At 36.0% G+C, this 20,679-nt stretch overlaps 1 long non-coding RNA gene across 7 annotated transcripts in view; it reads right to left on the bottom strand.

Moving 5' to 3' along the window:
• LOC144306212 (uncharacterized) overlaps window positions 1-20,679 on the bottom strand; it is a 62,316-nt gene that overhangs the window by 28,575 nt on the left and 13,062 nt on the right. For 5 of the 7 annotated variants that reach the window (XR_013373223.1, XR_013373224.1, XR_013373227.1 and 2 more), the window contains one exon: window positions 870-992. This is a non-coding gene — a long non-coding RNA (uncharacterized LOC144306212). Of the gene's footprint in view, window positions 1-853; window positions 993-11,557; window positions 11,966-20,679 lie in introns of those variants that run through there. The other 2 variants (XR_013373225.1, XR_013373222.1) reach the window with 2 other exon arrangements.

Here is a 20,679-nt window from a genome sequence, read left to right as displayed (position 1 = left end):
GCGTCAGCAAGGTCTGGGTTCAGCTCCAGCCTTCAGCACTTATAAACTGGCTTTCCCTAGGTCTCAGGATCCTCATCTCTCAAACAGAGGTGCTATGGTGGGGGATCAATGTGAAAATCATTTACCCTTCACTTGACACACAATGGATGCTTAACACATTTTGCTCCTTTGAAGTCCCCTTTTCCTTGTGATCTCAGAATAGTGACAGACCCGATATAATTTTTTCTAGGTAAGCTCCAATCTAGCTGTGCTTGTTGTTTTGTTTTATTTCAAGGTAAACTAAGATCCTTAGTGAATAGGTTCCTGGACCCACAGAAACGGACTGTCTGGCTGTGACATCTATGATAAGTGCCAGTAAAATGATCTATTCCAAATTGCTAGTACATGTATACATATATATGTGGTTTTCTTTTTTCTTTTCTTTTTTTTTCTTTTGATCAGTGAATGTATTCTTTTAAATTACTCAATCTTTCTATAATTATCTGAGACAGTGAGATGAACCCAAAGCACTTGAATGGTGGCTTTCAACTGCCGCGGATGTTCCCTTAAATGGAGAGACACTCATTTAATCCCAGGGAATTCAAGGGACAGAAAGAGGGGAGGCCCTGAGCCCATTAATGATCCACTAATAATCTCAGGGCTCTGAGGTTAGAGGTTGTGTTATTCTTCCTAAAGAAAACCCTATTTGTACCTGTGTCCTAACCACATAGTATGTTATGATTTTCTGTCGTGAAGACAATGACAGCAGCGTTACCAACCCACCAAAGGTACTTGTTTAGACTTTACTGTCTGTGCTGTCAAATCTCCCGTGGGGGCTGACCCCTGTCACTGTTTCCTCTTTTCCCCTTCATACCTGCTCTGTTGCTCACCTCACTCTTCTCGGGGAGGATGAGGAGTGTGAATCCGAGCTTTTGAGATCTTGAGGAAGCATCTTCCTTTTTCTTTACATATGAAGTGGCTTCTTTTTCTGTTTATATCTTCATGTGAACATTCTGGATGGTAAGAATGACAGATTATTGGCTCAGTCACAATTTGCCTTACACATACCCTCACTGCCAATTTTATTAAAAAAAAAAAAAAAGATGTCTTCCTTTATGGAAGAAATAAGCTTATCTTGGTTGTGGTTTAAAAAAAATCACCCAAAAAAACTGTTCCATGAACCAAAATCTTCCATAAAAAGCAAATACACCTGATTTCTATTGTAAGCCCCGGACACCAGGGCCTTAGTTAACCTGTTTCCTGCCCTCCCCTCTCATGTTGTAATCGTGATTTCAGGATGGTCTCTAACCTAATGAGAGAGTGCTCTTTTGTGGCAAAATAATGATACTGATGATGGTAATAATAATAATATCATCTTACAAGGGTGCTTTCCTTCCATCTTCCAGCCTGAGCAGCGAGCCCGTAACAATGTTAGACAGGGAGATGATACCGCACACTCAGTGTGGCCAGGCATTATTTCATCCTCAACAGGCTTAATTAACATAAACTTGTCCAACCTTCTTTTTGCAATGACTCTGAATGAGGACGATGAATAATTTGCCAAGACCCCAGAGGAGAAGACAGTGGGAAAATGAAGAATTTTAATTCAGGTGGTTTGGTCTCATTCTTGTGCTGATTTAATGAAACTCTATTGGGAAGCTTCTTTAAACCACAAAATACAATTGAAAAAAAGAAGAGATGTTAATTAAATTTCTATATTATTTAAGCAGTTTTATGGAGAACACCAAATAACTAGTTTATTCATGATTAGGAGTAATGGGGGATGGGGTGAATAATAATCAGTTATTTCGTGGTGTGTCTGTCTTCTTCAGAGGTTAACCTGATTCAGATAGAAAGATGATGTTAACATTCTGTAGAAGATTTTAGATTCCCGGGGGTGGCTTTTACTTTATGACCCTAATGTGCACCTAATGTGACTTTTATCATTGCATCAGTGTGTTGTCCCTTAACAGACGGCGGTGTTTAAGTTAACAGCCGTGATTCTGCTCGACGGTATGACTTAGGGTCTTATTCTAGTTCTCTTGAATCTAAGCAGAACTTTGATCTAAAATTTTCATTCTCAAAGTTTTAAAGACATCTTTATTTTCTAAAGAGACAGTCATCTTATAAATGATGATGAAGAGGAGAAGAGATTTAAAAAATATCATTTGGTTTGTATTGCATTAAGGGAAGCACATTTGAGATACAGTGTTTGTAGAGTTTGTTTTCATACAGCTTTAGGCCTCACTTCGTTAGGTACTTTAGGAACAGAGTAAGAGGATATGTACGATGAGAGAGGCGTTGAGCTTTAGATGGCAGTTGTTGTACGTACATTGTAGATTACTGTACTCTTCATCCTGGATATGCCCTGAGAAGTTAATATACTGCTATCACTCATACAAATAATGTTAGAACTATTATACCACTGGATATTTATATGGCTGACTTATAAAATGAGATGGGATATTTTGGAGTACGCACTATGCGATATTATCGTGGGCTGACTGATGCATTAGAAGGATAGACAAAAGATCTGTAAAAACATACTTTTCCGCTCAAGGCTATAAAGCATGCTAAGTGTGGAGTAGTTGGGTCTAGCTAGTGGTGTGTTTCTTTAAGGCCCTAAATCCTTTAAGAGGTTTGAGAGTGATGATGTCATTAATTAATAACTGACTGCATGCTAATCAATAAAATAGGTACACACTGTAATGGCTTATAAGCATGATGGCTTTTTAATGGCTTATGTATAAATGTTAATTGATTTAAAACAGAGGGAAATTTCTGTCTATTGGGTCAATAGTTTATGGATTCTGACTACCTTTTAGTTTGAGATTGCTAATGAATGTTCCTTCCGCACCCCTCCTCCCCTACCCACCTAGTTCTTCTATGTTTTTTAATCAGGAATGCCTGTAAACAAGATACATCAGACCAATTATTGGGACTGAATCCAATAATGCTTGTAAAGCCCCAAAGGCTTCTATAAGATGCCTCACTAGGGCTTCACAATATATATCCTACAACATGGAATATATGTGACTCTGTGGAGAGTGCTGTGTTCACTTCTTTCCTAATATATTTTACATAAAACATGTATGTCATATAAATATGAAACCCTTGATATACGGTCAAGGATTTTGTATTTGAATTTTTCGATATTCAGTGTAAGTGTTGAGAGAAATATCGTAAGTGACCTAAAAGATAGGGCTGTGGTATTTATTCTAATATCTAAATTAAGAATCAAATAGGATGGATTTAACATCAGAAACAAGAATTGGCAGATAGAATTTTACCTAGGAGACTCCCATTGGCAAGCACGGTAGTTGCTCAACACAAACAGATGAAGACCTAGGAATTGGTTGTCGTAATACAGCTTTGTGCTTAATAGGCAAGGGTGTGTGTGGTTAATTCTTTATCATTCCAGACAGCAGTTATCGCTTTGTCTCCCCCTTCAAGTGCCGTGTGAGCACTTTTTCCCCTGTTTTATTGCTTCATTCTTGGAGGTCTGTTTGGAATAGTGCCAGTTATCTTTTTTTCATTTAGGCAAAGTTTACATCAAAATGCTGATTTTATATACGGGGAAAACTGGTGGCTTTTGAATAGTATCCCTGTCACCTTTTACATGAATGTGTACAAAGTTTAAAAAGGCAAATGGTATTAGAATGAGTATTGTGAGAGACAGCAGTCCTCTGTCCCATAAATTCTGGCTTCCTATGGTTCTCACTCCTCAGAGGAGCACTGTCAACTCTTCTAGCTGACTTTTCTTTTTTCCTGGAGTTTATTTCCATATTTAACACAACTTCTATTACAGAATTTTTATTTTTCAGTTTTGAATATTATCTACTAATTTCTTTGCATAGAAGATAGAAATTTGGCACCTTTATACCCTCCCCTCCCTAACAATACTCTTGTTGCAACCTTCTTGGACAGTTTCTGTGTTTACATTTTTCTCTGTATTATTAATCTATATCCAAATTTTCATAAGTAAAAATCTCCTCTTACTATGTTCAAACACCTCAGATAATCTGCCCTAAAACAGTAGGGAGAATGAGACAAGGAGTCCCTTTTCATAGGTGGCTCTGTGTGTGTGTGTGTGTGTGTGTGTGTGTGTGTGTGTAGTTGGGATAGGGCACTAAACAGAAGAAGAGGGCTAGTAAAGGGGATTAAGGAGGAATGGTCAAAGATGTGGGAGGAAAATCTGGAGAAAATGGAAGACAAAGGAAAGAATGTCAAGGAGGAGTGGGTAAACAAATGTCAAAAGCCACAGAGAAATAACCACAGGAAGACAAAAAGGCATTTAGTGGTTGGTGCCAGAGTCTAGGGATCCAAAGCCTCAATGCAATGGGTAATAACTTTGTATTATTGTCTTGAGGAGCTTGATTCTGAAGAAAAGGAGAAAGAAGGCAGTTAAAAATAGCTAGATGTGGATAAAAAATTAGGTTTTTTTTTTTGTTTATTTGCTTTTTAAATATTTTATTCATTGATTCATGAGAGACACAGAGGCATAGGCAGAGGAAGAAGTAGGCTCCCTGCGAGGAGCCTGATGCAGGGCTCAATCTCAGAACCCCAGGATCACAACCTGAGCCAAAGGCAGAGGCTCAACCACTGACTCATCCAGGTGCCCTTGTTTGTTTTTGAGATGGGAAAGACTTTAGCATGTTTTCAGGTGACAGTGTAAATTGAAAATCTGTAGGTGACCAGGAATCTCTTCCAATCATCTCTTCAATTGTATTATAATTCAGTGGTAACATTTTCCTATATATTGTACTTCATAATGTTTAATGAGCTGTTCAAAGAGTTATCTGACTTTATCTATACATAAACATTGGAAACTGGCAGTTTACAAGAGGAAATGTCCACTTTATAGATTGGAGCCCAGACCTAAACATGCCCCCTACTCCTAGCCCAGAGCCCTGGCCACCATTTTGCAGATGCCCTTTGAATTTTCCTTTGCCTCTTGGTTGATCTTTGTCATGAAGAATCTCCTCTATTCTTGCTTTTTTTTTTTTTTTTTTTTTTTTGGCCAGGCGTATGTGTCCATCTGCCTGCTGCTATCATTTCCTTCAAATCCACAGCTCTATCATGTGTTGACTAACTTCATCACACCATGAAGCTGCTGTTACTATTCAAATCGTACACAGATCCAGACATTTTGCAATGAAAAGAGATTCCCTCCAGTCTAGTAACCTATTTTGAGGACATATTTTTGTATGACTGTCACTAGAAACACCATTATCTTAAACAACATGTGGACTTAGAGCCATACATCAGGATTGATAGCAAAACCATTGTATGTAATTGGAGTTTAACTTGGATACTGATGGTCTTTTGGTGCCAAACTCAACCTGCAGATCTCACCAGGAATATATGTGCTTCTCTTTTGACTTGTTTTTATGACTTTGGTCAACCAGAGTTCCAAAGGCTGGTTGATTAAATGGGCAGCAAAAGCATGTGATGATTTTCAGTTCTACATTATCATTGAAAATATTTGGCGATGAATAGGTTTTCTGGGTGCAGGAACCTCAATAATTCACTTATTCAGTCAATCTATAAAAATTTCTTCAGAGTCTACTATTTTCCAAGAACTATGCCAGACCTATCCTTGCTTTTAAGGGGGAGGGTGGTCTCGGTTTTATAAGAGAGACAGAGAAATCAGCATCATATGAGACTATCATATGCTAAGGGAAAGATGTCTCACTGTGAATGTTGGGTTACAGGATTGCTTTGGAATTCATTTTGGTGGAGTATCAGTTAAAAAAAATGCTTTCTGGAGACAGTGGCATGAGTGAGAAGAATGAGCTTAGAGGATGAGTAGGAAGAGTGAGAGTGACAGAGAAGGAAAAGAAGACTGCCAAGCAGGGGAAAAATATGTATGTGCAAGGACTTAGAGGCATGAGCAAGCAATAGAAGGCCTGGCACGTTATAGGAAGAGCAAGCCTGTCATAAGTCTGGAGTTCAGGGTGCACATGGATAGGCTTGTGAGTGGTAATGCTGGGGAGGTAAAAGCATGATCCAGATTCTTGAAGGCCTTGGTTCTAAGGAAGTTGGATTTTTAGGAGAATTTTGGAAATTCACAGAGGAGTTCTGAGCAGAAGAGTCATGTAATGCAATCACTCTTTTAGTTATACCAACGTTGAATCAGAAGAAGTGTGACTGGGGTCATGAGACCAGAAAGCCAGGTGACACATTCTGTCCTGAGCTAAGATTATGAATGTAGATAAATAGGAGGGAAGATGAGAGAGACAATAAGATAGAATTACTTGAGCTTCATCATCAGTTTGGTGTAACATGAAGGAGAAGCCTTGTGAATGGTCATGCTGCCTTCTCAGTGATTCCTATTGTGAATTCCTAGAGCTGATGGGGCTAGGACGTGCTTTGTGGTGTCCTGAATAGTTGATTTATACATATGGAAGAATTCAAGAATTTCTGAAGACAGTGCCCAGCTAAAATTTTTAAAATACAGTTTATAAAAAATACCCACATACAAGTGTTAATTTATGGCACCTTTAGTACTGCTGAGTACCTAGATTAAAAAATCTTAGGCCTCCATTTATATTTTATGACTCATGATTAACCATATACAAATGCCACTGCAATTCTGAAATGAAAATACTCTGGATTCTCAAGGACACTTCTCCTCATGTTACAGAAAAGTGGGTACAGTTAATATTAACTGTCAGGCATTCCCTTTCTTTTTTCCAGGTATTATATTTGATCGTAGAAATTTGAAAGTTTTCATAAGTTATGAAATGTGAATACTTCAAACTCAACCAGAAAGCCAAGGAACTTTACTTTTTTTGACATTAGCCTATTGACTCTGGCATCCAGAGAACTGAACTAAACAGTTATATTTGTCTTTGCATCTTTGAGAGTAGAATGGCTTTTACATTTTTTAAAGGGAAAATGTTTACCTTTGTGTTTGCAAACTTCATAAACGTTCACTGCAAACATTAGAGAATCAAAAGAGAAAAAATAAAAAAATAAAAAGTGCCATATGGTCTACCATAATTTCATCCCTAAAAACAATGGTCAAAGTTTATGGTGTATCCTCCAGAAATACATGCACATATTTTTTGATGCTATCATATTACAGTTTTTGTAATCTACCTTTCTCAGTCACCGATATCGTGAGAATATGTTTCCATGTAAATATGTAAGTAGCTCTCCTTTGTATTGTTTTATAGATGCATAATTTCATTTTCTTAGTTTTTTTCCCTAAATTTTCATCTAACTGTGTTGCTACGAATATCCCAATACATATTTATTAGTTTTTCCATTCTTTCATTTGAATAAATTCCTGAAGTAGAACTATTGTGTCAAAGGTTACCTATATTTTAAATTTTGGTAAATATTTTCAAGTTAACACTTCAAGGCGATTGAGTACTTTTCTCCACATACTGTTACCCACCTTGATGTAATTAACTTTTGATTTTTTTTTTTCTTTAGGAAGTAGGAAAACAAAACTTACAACTGCTTGAACTCAGATATCTTTTCTCATTAATGGTGTGGCTTATCTGATGTTAATCATTCTTTTACATATTCCCTTTTACAAATTACTTGCTAAAGTTCTTTGCTAAATTTTCTCTCATGTTCCCATTTGTTTATTGACTATGAAAAGCTCTTCATATGTTTAAGTCAAACTTTCTCTTACAACTTATGATTTGGAGATTTGCTAAGAGAGGCTCCCCTTCCCTCAAGATTATAAGTAGAAGAATAAGTTTTATTAAAACCAAAAAAAACTAGGGATAAAAGATCAAGTGAAAAATTAAAAAATAATTATTGAGTTTATTAACAGAAAACATAGGCTACTGGAAAAGACTGTGGCATGGTCTCTAATAAAAGGAGAAATTTGTTTAATTTTACAATAAAATGGAAATAAAGACTAGGATACAGATCATATGAGGGTGGGACAATCTATCTTGTTCACTGCTGTGTCCTCCCAGTAGCAACAACTGGAACACAGAAATTGCTTAATCATATTTTTGGAAATAATGAAAGAATGCATGCATCGAAGCTTGCATGAATGAATATATGAGAACTTGAATTAGGAAATACCTAAACATCAGTATTATTTCTACAAGCATCATTACAACATCAACTTCCACTATCACTGGGAAACTGGTAATTTAAGTTTGAAAATCCATTTGTTTATTGAGACATTTTTTTCTTCACCTAAGATCCCAGATTTTACTAATGTTTGTTAGGACATTAAATTTGTGTCCTTTATAAACTATAGTGTTAGTTTTTGAGTAATATAACAGTAAGGAGGATAAGAGGATTAAAAAAGAATCAACACCACATTACAGAATCAAGTTAAAGCTGGGCTGACATAAGAACATTCATTATTTTGTGCTTTCCCCTTGAATGAATGACAAAATAAATTTTGGAATCTTTTTCCTTTGGGATTCTTGAGCAAATCCCAAGGTCTGACAAAAATGTAAAGTATACTGGGAAAAGTATTAAGCAGTAATCTAAAGAATTAACCTCCATTAAAAAAAAAAGGCAAGAGAATGACACTGTTTTCATTATAACCAATTGTTTGATCATTTTAAGGTTGGGTTGGTATATATATACTAATGCCTAAATTCTGAGTTCCAGTTTATGGAATAATACAATAACCTTCCCTCTTTTGTAATTGAGATACTTTCTTGGATGATTAAAAATAGATTCTTATAAGTTGTGTTCTCTAGCATTTTTTTCCCTGAAAGAATAATTCTTTTTTATTAGTGTAATAGCTAATTTTAATTCTATGTCACACAAACCCCTTTAACTTTATATGGTATTTTATATAGTAATGTTTATTTCCTATACAAACTCTCTAGAATGTTTTATCTGTTTTATATCCCATTGAATTCTCCCTGAAACTGCACTAGTTTACAATAATTTTATTACTTTATTAATTAAACGTTTTCCAACAAGCTAGCTATGGCATTTCTTATCATCAAGGGTTCCATTAGTTTTTAATGGTGTGAGACAAAATTACCATTTACCCACATGCAATTTAAGAAGCATCATTAACACAGGAAAAGCACCAGGTGGGATTTCTAATAGTTACTGTTTCTCATTTTTGTTTTTATTTAAAAGGAATAACTGGTTTTGAGATTTTTTTTTTTTTTGCTGCTATATTGCCAAATCTTCACTTGGATTTTATGATCGAGATAATTTAAAATAATGTTCTTCTATCTCCTTAGGCACTATTCAACAGTATTTCACTTATGTGCACACAGCTCCAGTCTAGCACTATTCCTAAACAGTCGGGTGACTGTTGTCGGTGCAGACAACAGAACAAAGAAAGTCCTGCATGGACTCAGGCAGAGGGTGCAGCTGAGGAGGGTGTGGGCAGTGCCAGAGGAGTGGCCACAGAACTGCCTCTGCTATCAGGGGAGCAGGAGCATTGGGACTGAAAAGATCCAGGGGTCCAGAAAACCAGAAGAAATCCTAGGACTCTTGTAAGGTGGACGCTCATTATCTTTCCTGAACTCTTGAGAAGAGGTTACATGTCATTTGATAGATAATGCTTGCCCTCTTGGAGGTGGAAAGTACCCATTGCTATAAAATAAATGTAAGAGAACCAATCAGGATTACTCAGGCAATGAAGTTTGTAGCAACATAGATAGTCTCAGAAGACTGAGAAAATACAGCTATCCTGCAATTCAGTGTATTATAAAACATACAGAACATGTTACAGAACCCCTATTACCTATAAACCCTAACCAGAAGTATACATTTATTTGAGTCTTTGGCAAAATACTTGTCAGCTATAGACAAAAGGAAAAACAAAAACCAGATATACCAAAAGAGGTGTTATGAAGCCAGTTTGGGCAATCATTTCAGATTTTGCTTTGATCAGATGGTTACTGTTCTAGGATATAAAGGAATTAGAATAGGAGAGGAAAATCACAGTTTCACAAAGTCAGGGGTTCAGGCAAGATCTAAACTCTTTGACACAAAATAAACAAAATTCAGTGAAATTGACCAGTATTCCAAGATATTTTTCATCAAAGAGTGGAATGTATTCAGGAATAATGTACTTGTTTGACCCAGGAAAGACAAATTAAAACATCTTTAATCATCTCCTAAAAAATGTTTTATAAATCTTAACTGAATATTCTGTTGATAAATGAGAAGTGTTGTCTCACTCCCTAGTCTGTATGTCCTCTCTTTTGAGTGTTTTGAAAATGAATAGATGCACGTTAGTACGTTATAGGGGTGTGCAGTCTATTTATAGAGCAGTTGGCTCCAGGGGATTTTTATATGAAAGTATTAAATGTAATTCAATTTGATAAATATTTATTAATTGCTTATTATAGTTTTATCATCTGACATATACTGTGTCTTGGTGAGCACACTACATTACAGGACAAATTTTTGTTTCATTGCAAAGAGAATTGCTGTAATAGAGGCGTATTAAGAAAAAAATGTAGCGAGGAAAAAATATGAATGAAGTCTTCTAAATGTGGAAGTTTTGACACCTAAGAAGAAATAGTTTACTTCCTAAGATTAACATATTTTATGTCAAGCCAATTCTATACTTCCTGCTTCTATCAATCGGCATTTTTAATTAATTGCCCAGTAAATACATATCTGGATACAGAAAATACTTAGGCTCATTTATAGCAGTATTGTATGGGTGGCTATTTTTTTTTTCCTTTGTCTGCACAATGATTATGTGCTAGATGGATCTCCTGTTAGTATATATCAATTCAATATTTGTGTTGCCTACAAAAGAGAAAAATCAACAAAGTTATTGATGAGCTTCTGTGTTGCATTTACTCGTCTAGAGTAGTATTCCTGTATTTTGAACCTGACCGAAATCAGTTATTAAATTTTAAGCAAGTCACTCTATCACTTTGAATGAGAGATGCCATTTGGATGGATTGCTTTTAGCATTGGTATATAGGAAGACTCCAAAAATTCTTCTCTGGAACAATTAAATTATCACATAATTTACTGGGTAGGTTGTATTTTATTTGAGATGACACTCACTAACACTAGATTTCTAGGGATCTAGTAAAACATTTTTTGGTGCTGCTGGATTCCTATCATTTGCTCTATTTTCCTTCAGTGTGCTTTTATTGTGCTTGAAGCTGACAGAAAATTGCTATAGCCAATCACCAAAAAGTGCTTATTTTTTTATGATGTTTTATTTTCATTGCTCAACATTAACATAATGAAACTTTAGATTTTTCTATTAAAACAATGCAGTACATGTGAAGTGTCATGATGAATGACAATTTCTTGTGATATACATTTTGGCGCTTGTAAAATAAAGATTGACATTAGAGCTTCCTGGATTGGATACTCTCCAATTTTATTTAGAGGCTATATAAAAAGCAAACACATCTCTCTCTCTCACACACACACACACCCACACACACACACACGCGCGCAATATTCCTAACCAGAAGAAAAGTAATAGAAATTATTTATTGGAGCATTGCTATTTCTATAAATATTATTATTCAGCATCTACTAATGTGACAGAGAATTTTGTTGAAAGTAGTGAGCCACTGAGAAAATTTCTTAATTTTCTTTCATCTGAATAGCATAAAATTAGTGAACTTAAAAAAGAAACAAAACATTTCTTGAGTGTACCTTTAATGAGCTTTGACTGCTTTTGTTTTGAATCATTTTTAGTAAAATGGCACAGAAATTAAGATACATACAATGGCAATAGTAGACATGTAATGAAAGTCTGGAATTAAAATCCAGCATGTGTGGAACACATACTGCAACCAATCAGTGGTATATACCAAAGGTCCAATTCTCAGGGAATTGGGCGAGGAGAGTTGGGTCAGAGGGGTGCTTCAACTTTGTTGTTGTGTATTGTGCACTCTCTAAAGCTGGGCACATTCTAGAGGAGAAAAATGACAGAAGTGGTTTAGCCACAGAGGGTTTTGGCATCAGACACCTTCAATTTCATGTCTTGTCTCCAAGTGATCTTGGGGAAGTCACTTCATCTCTCTCAGACCTGGTAACGTTTTCTCAACTGAAAAAAGGAAAACAGGGTTGGATGGTTTTAAGATGCAGATAGGATGAAGCAGTAAAAGCTCCGACCACAATGCTTGGCACCCAGGGCTAATCAATAAATCGTTACCATCCTACCTATCATATTTGTATTGCTTCTACTTGTAGCAAAGCCACAGTGACCCATTAGGTGGCTAGATTTGTGACACATATTTCTTTATTGAATTTAATTGAATAGCCAGGATTTTGGTAATGAAAAGTACTATTCTTAGGAATAATAGCTGACATTTATGAGCATTTACTATGTGCCTAGCATACTGCTAAGCATGTATGTCTTGTATGTGTGTGCATGTGCACACATACAGATACCCACACCGAGTCTCATTTCATTCTCTCCAAATATCTACAACTTTATCACCATGTTAAAGAGGAGGAAATGGAGGCCAGGGAACATCAGTCTCTAGTCTAGCATCTCTCCCTTATTAAGTGATGGCAGTGGGCGGTACACTTAGGTAGTCCTAGGGCTCACATCTTTAACAGTAGGAAGAAAGCGATAGACTGAGTCTTAAATGAACACGAATAATTCCCTTCAATGATGAGTCACAAGAAATGTAGAATACTGAGAGAGAGGAAATAACAACAGAAAACAAAACAGAGAAATTGGTGCTTTAGAAAGTAAAATCCTTTTTAGAGGTGAATGAACCGGAGATATTCTCACCATTTAAAAAATACATTTGCAAAGGATGTGATTTAGATTTGTTGAAATTCTTCTCTTTGGGGTTCAGTTATCTCAGTTGGAAGTGAGCTTATTGAAACAAATGAACTCTAAGGTTCTTTCTCTGGTTCTAACTTACATTTTTTTCTTCGTGAGTTCTAATCAGCTATGAATAACATTTCCTGCTTCTGCATGTGTCACTCAGAGGGGGTCCCATCTAATGTCTGGTCACCTCTCATTACATTTCAGAGCTGTAAGTTGACAACCGACTCCACTGCCTGTCACTTTGCTCTCATGTCACGGGGGCTTTGCTGGGGGTACAGAGGGAAAGAAACTGGGCAGTATGATGGCCAAGGGGCTCCCTTATTAGCAGTGGAAGCAAGTATCGACAATGTCGGCATAACTCTCTCATACACAAACACTTCCGTGACTATCCCACAGAGAAATCCATGTATGAAAACAGAATTTAGTCACATTTAATATTTTAGCCAGCAACCTGACTTTTGTCCTTAAAATTTTGTGTTTTGTGCTGCCAGGGAATGAAGGGTGGGTGGGCTAAAACAGGGCCTTTTAGCCTTATCTGAATGGTTAAGTAAAGTGTCTGTCCAGAAGAAGTATGGTCATCAAAATCTTGTCCATTGAAGCAGTCTATTATTTCAGCCTTAACAGCGTTCTCAAAAAAAGAGACCTTCTGGTGTGCCTATCCTAGTGGTGCAATATGGGATGGAGACATAGCAACGGACTGTGTGCATGGAGCTTGAAGAGAGGAGCAAGAGGTACTGGTGAGGTGAATGAGTCATCTGACAGGTAGGCGATGTGGCCGGGTCGACCAAGGATCAGACAACTGGGGTTCTTAGGCTGACTGCAGCCCTCAGTAGCTTTGTACCACACGGTAGCCCAATTCGGTCACAAAGAGTGAGATGATGTCATGGAAGCACTTTGGAAGCAATAAATCACAGATGTGAAGTAGTTCGGTGACTGACTTCATTGTGAGAGGGCTTGGTTGAAGGCTGTCTGCCACAATGACAGCAGCATTGCCATAATAAAATCTGCAAAAAAGCAGGATAAGTATTCCCAGAGCCCCATGGACATAAATAAGAAAGTACGTTGGCAGTGTGTGCTGGAATTTAAGTGCTGGAGAGGTTATATGGTATTAAAGAGGAAAGTTAGCAATGGAGTCAGCCATGGTCGATTTCTGTCATCTACTCAGTTATCTTAACATTTTCATAGTTTGGAACTGTGAAGAATGGACTGGTTAATATAACTTTGGAAAATTAGAAACTTAGAAGACACAATTCACCAGGAAGTGTTGGACATTTTAAATACCTGAAATTTTAGACACATGCTTAAAACCGTGTACTTATCCAAGTTGCCATAAATATTGCTTTATGGTAGAAATAACCCCAGGAAATTCTGGTGTCTTCTTTGTTTCTTGAATGACAGTCTTAAGTAATCAAAGTCAGGCACATATATTAGCTCATCTTAGTGGTGAACATTACTGGCCAAGTACCTTAAGATATAATTAATCAAAGTGCCAGAGTAACTTGATAGCAGGGTTTTTCATCCTCACCACTGTCAATATTTTGGGACCCATAATTCTTTGTTGTGGGTCACTGTCCTGTACCTTGGGGGGTGTTTGTTAAGCATCCTTGGCCTCTACTCACTACCTGCCGGTAGCACCTTTCAGTTGTGATGACCAAAATGTCCCTTGATGTTGCCAAATACCCCTGGGGAACAAAACTGTCTTCATTTGAGAGCCACTGCTCTGCAGTGACTTGAGAGCCTTCAGCTTTCATGACTCAGAATTCCCAAAATTCCAGGATAGTAAAAGTAGTTAGATATATATTATAGAGAATAAGTCCATATATATTTAAATGTTGTGTTTCTAACATATCCCTCATGCTAACTCTCTCTTTTGGCTTTGTTATAAAGATGCATAGTTCTCTTCATGGCCAGACAGTGTGCTTGTGAGGGCAGGGACCGGATTGTATTTCTAAGGATCTGTATCTGTTTCTCTTCTAGCTCTGCAGTCTCTTGAATTTTCATCCACCTTCTGTGTTTCATTATTACACCTCCTCAGGTGACTCTCAAAGTAGATAGAAATATAGGTGTACTTGCTTGTTCCTCCAGGCCTTTGAAATGGATATTATTTCCATTTAGTTCATCTGTGCCTCCCGTGTCTTACAAAAAAATTTTTTTTCATACTAACTCATTGTCTTCTAGGTACCCACGCACATCTTTGGGTTAACTCTATCATCGTTCCCTCTTTGCTTCCTCTGACAATCAATTAAAACAGGTTGTATTACTTCTAAATCTACAGTCTTCCAATTCTTCTTTTCAACCAACAATCTCTCTAAAGTACCCCCTAGCTTTTAGCTGGACAATTGTCGCTATCTTCTAACTGCCCTTCTTGCCTTTAGGCTTTCTTCCACATGTATATTTTACAGAGTTAGACTGGTATCTCTGAAACACACCCCTTCCAACAAATCCTTTAGCCCTCTAACGACTAGCGACTGACCCTGATTTACTTCTTCAACCCTATTTCTTATAACTGGAGCTAAAGATAATCTCTCCTTAACCTATACTTCTTTAGCACTTTATCTATTAATTTTTTTAATTCTGTCATTGTCTCTAAACCATTTTTTCTTTTGTATTTTGGATAATTTTGATTTATATTTGAGGAAGAAACATAAACCCCCTTTAAAGTCTGAATATATATTTGGGAATTGGAGAATCTACTTCTACTTAAGTACTTTAAAGTTACTTTAAAGATTATTTTAGAGAACTACAATATGCAGATGGTTATAAAATACTCTATATAGAATTCATGCATCCCTGATGTTGATACTGTTTATTTTTCTTCTTGGAATTTAGCACAGAGCAGGCCTTCTTTACCTCCTCATCTTATGGTGGGACATGAATATGCAAATATAGTTTCTATATTAAAAAATTGTACATGAAACTTAATCTGCATTTCACTTCAATGGGTATTAAAAATACTTGCTTAGGAGAGGCTGACTCTACAAAGTTCAAATATGGAGGTAACATAGATAATTAGAGAGAGCCATGATTGTCTAGTGGCACTTACTGCCTGACCGCCATTGGTCTATTTATTGGAGGGGCGTGAACACATATTGAACTTGCTGTTTGTCATCAAGAATGCTAACGCAGTTACGTGGGAGAAGGCCTTGGCTTGAGCCCAGGTTGGTAGTAAATATAGGCCATTACTAGTTGATGTCTGTTTGATGGTCTGTGTGAAATGAGTCAGTGGTCTCAGTCCAGTTATTAGAAGACAGGTGTCTACATCTCAAAACATCATGACAATTGGCACTAATTAGCACCCCTATTAGGAGTCTCAGCAGAGAACAGAGGAATAAGTCAGGGGAGAGGAGAGATTATTGTTTGTTCTGCTCTTCAAGAGTTTCCTTTCCAACAACAAATGATGAGAAATCCCCCCACTTCAGATAAAGAAGTCTTTGGAGATATAAGCAGAAAATAATGCTACTAGAAGAAGAATATTTTCAGAAGAGCTAGACATTTCCAATATTGAAAGAAAGGTTAATTATTTGTCCATCATCATTCTCTTACCTTCCTTTCTACTCTCAAATCCCTTTGTGTTTTAGAACTGGACTTTTGGTCTCTTTTCTCTTCTGTATCCCGGGGAACCTGTTCTGAGATGAAAGAACATCTGGTTGGGTATCTACTCTATTCATTCATCAGCTCATCTGCAGACCTCTTTGTGCTCCTGGTTTCCTCACTGGATTTACGATAACTTCGTTCTCATGTGCATAAAATTGCTGGGCGTATGGGTTCAATGGCTACCCGTTGATGTATTTTCCCCTATCACATACTTAACTCCGTTGTATTGGAATACAAGTCTCTTACACTCTGCTGTTCTGTCTTCCCCACTGTTCTGAGCTCCTTGAGATCTGGGCCCTTGCTTGATTCCTTTTAGCATCCTTGCACTTGGTACCCTGCGGGGCACATATTAGGTACTCAGGAAGGAAATACAAGAAAGAAACAATGAGCGAATGAATGAATGCATTCTCAGCCTGTTGGAGACATATATTGACATGTAGGAGTGAAGTGAGTAGTAGTATGAAAGAAACAGATTTTAAGAGACAGAGTGGTAGGAATTTGTAATTCTATTCTATTTGGTGCCTTTGAAATTCTCACACTCGCATTTTGAATGGTTGCTTAGTGTTCCAATCCATGCAAACCATCTTACACAATTGCTTTGTAATCGGTATAATTTAGCTTTGTAACTGAGAGCCTGCTCCAGTGTGTGTTTATAGAGGGAAATTTCTGTGTTCTCTGTTAGAGTTTATAGTCTCACCACTGCTAAATCCAGTGTTCTTCATTTCATGTGAATTAATAATTTAATGCCTATGATTTTTGACTATCCTAACCATTGAAATTGCATACGACAAAAGGGAGAATTTCATAAATATGAAAAATCATGACTATATTTTGGTACCCCAAATAAATATATTAGAACTGTTTTACTCAGATATATTAGAATTGAGTAAATGTTCCCAAGCGTTTTGCTTTTTTCAAAATATAATCATCGCAAAAAAATGTTTAAAGTACTATTTTTAAATCATAAACCTAAAAATAACTGTCAAAATGTCTAAAAAAGAGAGCTTAATTTGATTCTTATTTTGATTATTCACTTGAATAAATTACTGATGTTTTAAATAGGACTATTAAATGTAGCAAATGGTGAATATAAATTAGTATATGTTGACAAAAATATGTAATAAAGTACATAGACTGAATAAAATTTTAAAATTCTAGAATTATTTGTTAAGATTTTTGACTAGTAAAATGCTTTCTCCTCTGCATGTAAATTTTGACTAGGGTAGTTTCTTTCAGAATTTTATGAGAAAAAATGTCTGTCACCTGAATGTTGATTAGAAACAACTTCAGAAATATGACAATTTTCATATTGTCATTTGCAGCGATGTTATTTTCCTTAGTTCAACATTATACTTGTTTATCTTGAACATTAGACTATCGAGTACACAGATAGCAAATCTACAAATCCTCTGAGTCTCAGAACCAGATAAGTCTTGTATTAGTTGTCAGGACTACACCAGAGCAGAGTATTTATCAAAGGAAAGGGGAAATCCAGATATACAGGTTTGTGACATAGGACCATATACATTTGAAACCAGGGCAAATCAGTTCAGATGTTGCAATCTTTAATAGCAGAACAAGAAACACAGATGGACCATTGCCCTCATTCATTCTTTAATTTTACAGGTACTTTAGAATATCTTCGATTACAAGCCAAATGGTATATCTTGTAAGGCAAAATTCTACCAAGATTATAGCTTGTGCAGAGTTCATGTGCATATTAGTGCTGCATTAGATAATTCAGATTAGTTTCAAGCAGCAGAAGTTTCTGCTAAGCACTTAGTAAAATATATTGTCAGTAAAGCATACGGTAGTGCAGATCCACATAGAATTTCTATTCACAATAATCAATTTGTCAGCTGATCAATAGGATTCATGATCTAAAGTATCCCAATATGTTATGCTTTCGTGCCTTTGCTATCATCAGTAAAAATCTCATTGGATTTGTTTCCTTGATGCTCGTTGCAACAGTCTCTAGAAAGCAGAGCTCACAGAATGGTTTTAAATTCCATCCCTTAATTCAGTTTATGGGGCCTCACCTTCAAAGTTTTTGCATCCCCTTAAGACATATTTGTGCTCGCCTTTCTTTTTGATGAAGTTGTAATTAGTCCTGGGGAGCAGTTGCTTCTAATTAACTAGGAGGAAGAAATCACAACTGAAGTTTTATAACAAATCATTAGATATTCTGATATCAGACCAATATATGATGAATTCTGTGATATGAATCTGTTATGTATTTTAAAAATAATCCTGCTGATTCTTGTTTGTGATCATTATACTTTTGTTTTTAGTGGCAATTTTTGAGAAGACAAATATCTTGATTTTGAGTTGCCCAGGGCGATAGAATTTCTACCATGCACATACATAGCATTTTGCTGTAACTCATTTATTTCATGCAAACAATAAGATGCAAAATACCCATTCTAACACTAGTTTGCATTTAATAGTCACATTAATTTATTTTTAGCTAAGGTACTTTTAAAATGAAGGACACCAAAGTACTCTTTTAAAAAGATGAGGAAGGTGGCTGTTTTAATGAAACAAGTATCTGATTTCATCTCACAGCTGATGACCTCATCCTATACTTTTGAAGAGTAATGGTGTCTGCCCCTGTCACTTAACTTAAACAAAAGTATTATAGTTACAAAAGTTTGGGATCCCAACACTTAGAATTAAAATATTTATTTATTTTTGCATATGATTCTCTTCCTGTAGGACTACTAGTTCATTGTAGATACAGTAAATATGCCACATAGTAAAAATAGGCTATAATTTATCTTTGATAATCATAAACTTTATGGGAAGAAGAAAAATGAAACCTGTCTCTTAGTATGAAATAGCTTTTTATAAGATACTACAAGATATATGGAAATGGTCTCTGTAGGTTAGTAGTCTTCTTTCATGGTTAAAATACACACATATACAAACAGATGTAAACTATATTTTTGATATACAGCTCATGTTTGGGTCTAAAAGGTGGCCCCCTCAGGGTGTGATTTAATCAGAATCCTAAAAAAAAATCTGCTAAAGTTAGGGAGGGAAGCTAATGTTTCCTTGACCTTGGACTTCATTTCTGACTTTTACAGTACAAAAAGTTAGCATTATGTAATGAAATCATATTAGTAAATTGCATCAATAGGTACGTATTTCTCATGTTCAGGCTCCAAGTACAACTTGAACAATCTTTGGGTGAGGAGAATGGATGATCGCTGTACCATTTATAGAACACTGTAAGCTAGGTTAAACATCTTTGCTATATGGGAACCAGATTAAAAAGTTTTTTGAGGGCCTTTATTAAGCGTGTGTTTTGTGTCTGGGGAAGGGGATGAACTGGAGTAGAGGGAGTTGTTAGTCAACTATTTCTGCAACATGCTTATATGATAAAAAATGTATGTGGAAGATTACCCTGTTTTTTTTTTTTTTTTTTTTTGTCAGATAGAGTCTCCCTTCACACGCAGCAAAAAAGTTTGCTTGGTGTCTAATCAAGCAACACTGCTTCTTCAGATTTGAAGGAGAACTCAGAAAGTTAGTGTTTTTTTTTTATTCTTCTTCATTTAAGTATTATTTTTTAATTGCAGCGTATTAAACATAAAATCTGGTACAATCTTTAAAAATAAATAGGACCTAACTATAAATGGGCCCTGTTGTGTTTTTATCTTTGACAAGCAAGTAATTGCTTCTCAAATTTATCAGTTTGTTTATGCAAAAACCATTTACCAAGCCTAGCTCAAAAGCATCAATTTCATCATTATCATCTTATTAATTTAGCCAAGCTATAACACAGCTGATTATTCCTGAGTAATATCCTCTGCAGCACATCATGTGTGGCAAAACCATCTGTACAGTACCTATTTAATAAATAAACCCTCGGCTAAATGTCTCTGTTTATTGAGAACTAATGTTTATAGAAAATATAATGGAACTCAATAAATAACTCAGCTTCATCAACCTGCATATGAATCAGTGCGAAGAACGCTGACATCATCACCTTTCAAGTACCAGAGAAAGCAAAATTACCCAAAAGAGCTATAGAGTCAATATTAAGGCATTAAAACTGCAATGAAGGCATATTAATGCTTAAAACTTCATTGTTGGCAGTGGAATTGGCACAATGGACATATTTTATAACTCTAGGAATACTTAGGCTTTATGGCTGCTTCTTTGTTGACTGCCTTGCACTTAATGTAGTTTTCCACTTTAAATAAAAAAAACCCTCAAGATCTTTAAAAAAAAAAAACAAGAAAATTGCTGATTCTAAGCATTCATTTTTAAAATAATGCAAACTGCTGATTCCAATTGTTCAGATTTAAGGAAAAAAAAAAAGCTAACTCCTTTAACTCCATGCTTCCTGATTTCATATTAGTAGCAACTAGATATTTTGA

The sequence above is a fragment of the Canis aureus genome, chromosome 36 (assembly GCF_053574225.1).
Source record: "Canis aureus isolate CA01 chromosome 36, VMU_Caureus_v.1.0, whole genome shotgun sequence".
Lineage (NCBI taxonomy): Eukaryota > Metazoa > Chordata > Mammalia > Carnivora > Canidae > Canis > Canis aureus.
Note: the sequence above shows the minus strand (reverse complement) of the source record. Positions and strands in the feature narration are given on the sequence as shown.